A 5450-nucleotide genomic window follows, 5' to 3' on the forward strand; every position below is an offset into this window, starting at 1 on the left:
TCCCCAACTGATGTGAAGGGAAAAGGATGAAGGTTCAAGTCTCAGTTTAACTGAAATTTAGTTCATAGTAAAAAGTAGCTTAAAATGTCTACTAGATTTCTTGCTTTCACTGTAGTTACTGAACCTCCTCCTCTGCCCATTCTTCCTCCTCCACCCACCTCTTCCAGTCTATCTAATTCCTTCACTTACCTGCTATTGTCCCATCTAGCTTTGGACTAAGTTAGACTCGAACCTGTGACCTCCTCTATTGAGGGCAAGCCCTTTAGCCACTGAGCCACCAGTCAGGCAGGTACTAGGTGTTTTCGGTATCTTCCCTTTATTCCTTTCATGCTTTGATTTGGATTAAAATTCAAATATCCTGTCCTGGGAGTCGAACCCAGGACTCTTTGGTGCAAGGTAACAAAGCATTCCTCTAGTCCAACACTGGACTCATGAAAATTTGTTAATTTTTCTCTTCCTTATACTTCTCCTTCCTTGATTTGGATTTTTAAAATTCAAATATCCTGTCCTGGGAGTCGAACCCAGGACTCTTTGGTGCAAGGTAACAAAGCATTCCTCTAGTCCACCACTGGACTCATGAAAGTTGGTTTACTTTTTCTCTTCCTTATACTTCTAATTTCTTGATTTGGATTTTTAAAAATTCAAATATCCTGTCCTGGGAGTCGAACCCAGGACTCTTTGGTGCAAGGTAACAAAGCATTCCTCTAGCCCACCACTGGACTCATGAAAGTTGATTTAATTTTTCTCTTCCTTATACTATTCCTTCTTTGATTTCAATTAAAAATTCAAACAGCCAGTCAGGGGAGTTCAACTCAGTACTCTTTGGTGCAAGATAACAAATATTCCTCTAGTCCACAACTGGATTGGTGATGGTTGGTTCACTTTTTCTCTTTCTTATACGTCTCCTTCCTTGATATGGATTTTTAAAAAGTCAAATATCCAGTCCTGGGAGTCGAACCCAGGACTCTTTGCTACAAGGTAACAATCTTTCCTCTAGTCCACAACTGGACTGGTAAGAATTGGCTCACTTTTTCTCCCCCTTATACCTCTCCTCCCATCATTCTGGTTTAACTTTCAAACAACTCAAGAAATAGGGGATTTCAACCCACAACCTTTAAGTACTGATCATGTACACAACCACCATGCTACAAGCTGCTTCATATAATGCTGTAATTTTGCTCCCTATTATACCTCTCATTCCCTAATATGAATTTAAAATTCAAACAGCTAGTCCGGGATGGGATTTGAACCCAGATTTCTCTGGTACAAGGTAACAAACTATTCCACTACTCCATCACTGGACTGTCAAAGTTTGGCTCACTAATAGCTAATTGTGCTTTTTTTCAGTTTTTGTAAATTGGTAACACTGGTACTGATTGAGGGCAATTATCCAGACCAATTATTACAAATCGCCTCATTGCTTCTCAGGTAGTGCCAGGGTGGTCTTTGGGCAGAATGAGAGGTCTCCAGTGTTACTCAGTTACCAGAGGGTCTTTTTTTAAATTCCATAACCACAGACCTACCCAGATATAGAGTTAAGACAGTATAAAGAAGTTTCTAAGTGTCTTTGAATAGCACTAGCTCTGACTGCCTCTCTGGATAAATGCACTGACTGTGTTTAATCTACTGTGGTAAGATTTACAAAATAAAAAAAAAATCAAAACACTGATCACCTCAGCTGTTCTTCTTTTCCCTATGATTTGTTGCAGCATATCTCAACTATAAAAAATAAAAGATCTCAAGTGATGGGATTATTCTCAAATCCAAGGCTCTCCACTGATGTCATGTACAGTCTGAGATAAGCACAGAGGATTCGTAGGTGTGAGGGCTTCAAGTCTGGGATTAGGAAGAAGCTATTGGTTCAGAGACCAATTTACAAAAACTGAAAAAAAGCACAATTAGCTATTAGTGAGCCAAACTTTGACAGTCCAGTGATGGAGTAGTGGAATAGTTTGTTACCTTGTACCAGAGAAATCTGGGTTCAAATCCCATCCCGGACTAGCTGTTTGAATTTTAAATTCATATTAGGGAATGAGAGGTATAATAGGGAGCAAAATTAGCAGCATTATATGAAGCAGCTTGTGGCATGGTGGTTGTGTACATGATCAGTACTTAAAGGTTGTGGGTTGAAATCCCCTATTTCTTGAGTTGTTTGAAAGTTAAACCAGAATGATGGGAGGAGAGGTATAAGGGGGAGAAAAAGTGAGCCAATTCTTACCAGTCCAGTTGTGGACTAGAGGAAAGATTGTTACCTTGTAGCAAAGAGTCCTGGGTTCGACTCCCAGGACTGGATATTTGACTTTTAAAAAATCCATATCAAGGAAGGAGACGTATAAGAAAGAGAAAAAGTGAACCAACCATCACCAATCCAGTTGTGGACTAGAGGAATATTTGTTATCTTGCACCAAAGAGTACTGAGTTGAACTCCCCTGACTGGCTGTTTGAATTTTTAATTGAAATCAAAGAAGGAATAGTATAAGGAAAGAGAAAAATTAAACCAACTTTCATGAGTCCAGTGGTGGGCTAGAGGAATGCTTTGTTACCTTTGCACCAAAGAGTCCTGGGTTCGACTCCCAGGACAGGATATTTGAATTTTTAAAAATCCAAATCAAGGAATTAGAAGTATAAGGAAGAGAAAAATTAAACCAACTTTCATGAGTCCAGTGGTGGACTAGAGGAATGCTTTGTTACCTTGCACCGAAGAGTCCTGGGTTCGACTCCCAGGACAGGATATTTGAATTTTTAAAAATCCAAATCAAGAAATTAGAAGTATAAGGAAGAGAAAAAGTAAACCAACTTTCATGAGTCCAGTGGTGGACTAGAGGAATGCTTTCTTACCTTGCACCAAAGAGTCCTGGGTTCGACTCCCAGGACAGGATATTTGAATTTTAAAAATCCAAATCAAGGAAGGAGAAGTATAAGGAAGAGAAAAATTAACAAATTTTCATGAGTCCAGTGTTGGACTAGAGGAATGCTTTGTTACCTTGCACCAAAGAGTCCTGGGTTCGACTCCCAGGACAGGATATTTGAATTTTAATCCAAATCAAAGCATGAAAGGAATAAAGGGAAGATACCGAAAGCACCTAGTACCTGCCTGACTGGTGGCTCAGTGGCTAAAGGGCTTGACCTCAATATAGGAGGTCACAGGTTCGAGTCTAGCTTAGTCCAAAGCTAGATGGGACAATAGCAGGTAAGTGAAGGAATTAGATAGACTGGAAGAGGTGGGTGTATGGGGTGGAGGAGGAAGAATGGGCAGAGGAGGAGGTTCAGTAACTACAGTGAAAGCAAGAAATCTAGTAGACATTTTAAGCTACTTTTTACTATGAACTAAATTTCAGTTAAACTGAGACTTGAACCTTCATCCTTTTCCCTTCACATCTTTGCAAGAGCCACCAGCAGCAGTTGGGGATTATGCTACTTTTCACTATGAAAAATGGACTAAATTTGAGTAGTTTCAGCCCTGTTATTAATCCAGCACTCAACCCTTGAGCCAGCCAGGCTTGCACATCTAGACCCTTTTGGAACTTATATTTATCCATTTCTAGGTTCAAAATAATCCTAGTAGTAGACCCAAAAATATTTGAACCCTCAACTTCAGGTTACTACCCTCTTCTCTTGGCACAGCATCATCCCTACGTCTCCTGTTACTAATCCAGCACTCCTTAGCTGAGACTCGAACCCTCAGTCTCTTGTTACTAACCCAGCACTCAACCATTGAGCCAGTCAGGCTTTCACATCTATACCTTTTCGGAACTTATATTTATCCATTTTAAGGTTCAAATCTTAGTAGTAGACACAAAAAGACTTGAACCCTTAACTCCTGCTCTTTTGGCACGGTATCATCCCTACTCCTTAGCTGAGGTTTGAACCCTCAGCTCTCTGTTACTAACCCAGCACTCAACCATTGAGCCAGCCAAGCTTTCACATCTAGACCTTTTCGGAACTTATATTTATCCATTTCTAGGTTCAAATCCTAGTAGTAGACATAAAAAGACTTGAACCGTCAATTTCAGTTTACTATCCTCTTCTTTTGGTACGGTATCAACCCTTCTCCTTAGCTGAGGCTTGAACCCTCAACTCTCTGTTACTAACCCAGCACTCAACCATTGAGCCAGCCAAGCTTTCACAGCTAGACCTTTTCGGAACTTATATTTATCCATTTCTGGGTTAAAATCCTAGTAGTTGACACATCCAATCACGCTCTATAAATTAAACATTTAATTTAAATGGTCATTTTCCATAGATATTTCTTGGCCAGATTTCCAGAGCTCTGCCTGGTACTGTGCTTAGGCTCTGTCTACTGGAATCTCAATCAAAACTCACTCCAGTCCATCTAAACCATCCCAGCCATCGAAGCCCTCCCCAGCCCATCCTCTATCGTGCAAGTCTGCCCAGTACTGGCCTTAGTTCTTCAATATACAGTACACCATTATTTTCTGATTCTAGATCCTCTGTGTTCATCCCATGCTTGTTTGAACTCTGCTACCTCCCTCGGGAACGCATTCCATGGAAACATAGAAGATGACGGCAGAAAAGGGCTATAGCCCATCAAGTCTGCCCACCCTACTATCCCTTCCTCTTAAGTCTATCTATACCTAGTAACTATTTATTCAGATTGACTCTCTTAGGGATCCCCTATAGGCATCCCATTTATTTTTAAAGTCCCATTTATTCTTAAAGTCCAATACGATGCAGGTCTCGATCATCCCATCAAGTCTGCTGACCCATCCTCTTAAGTCTATACCTAGCGACTGATGTTCTAGTTCGACCCTCGTAGGGATCCCACATAGGTATCATGCATCAATTACTCTCTCTGCAAAGAAGAATTTCCTAATATTACTTTTGAGTCTACCACCCCTCAACCTTAAATTTTGCCCTTTGGTTTTACCATTTTCTTTTCTCTGGAAAAGATTTTGCTCTATGTTAATACCTTTCAAGTAACATAGTAGATGACGGCAGATAAAGACCTGAATTGTCCATCCGGTCTGCCCAACCTGATTCAATCTAAAAATTTGTTGTTGGGGTTTTTTTCTTCTTAGCTATTTCTGGTCAAGAATCCAAAGCTCTGCCCGGGACTGTTCTTAGGTTCCAACTACTGAAATCCCTGCCAAAGCCCACTCCAGCCCACATACCATCTAAACCATCCCAGCCACTGAAGCTCTTCCCAGCCCATCCAGCACCAAACGGTCATATACAGACACAGACTGTGCAAGTCTGCCCAGTACTGGCCTTAGTTCTACAATATTTACTATTATTTTCTGATTCTAGATCCTCTGTGTTCATCCCACGCTTCTTTGAACTCTGTCACCGTTTTCCTCTCCACAACCATTCCACCAGGAGCGCATTCCAGGCATTCACCACCCTCTCCGTAAAGTAGAATTTCCTAACATTGCTCTTGAATCTACCACCCCTCATCCTCAAATTATGTCCTCTGGTTTTACCATTTTCCT

This window comes from Geotrypetes seraphini, chromosome 16, assembly GCF_902459505.1.
Source record: "Geotrypetes seraphini chromosome 16, aGeoSer1.1, whole genome shotgun sequence".
NCBI classification, from domain to species: domain Eukaryota; kingdom Metazoa; phylum Chordata; class Amphibia; order Gymnophiona; family Dermophiidae; genus Geotrypetes; species Geotrypetes seraphini.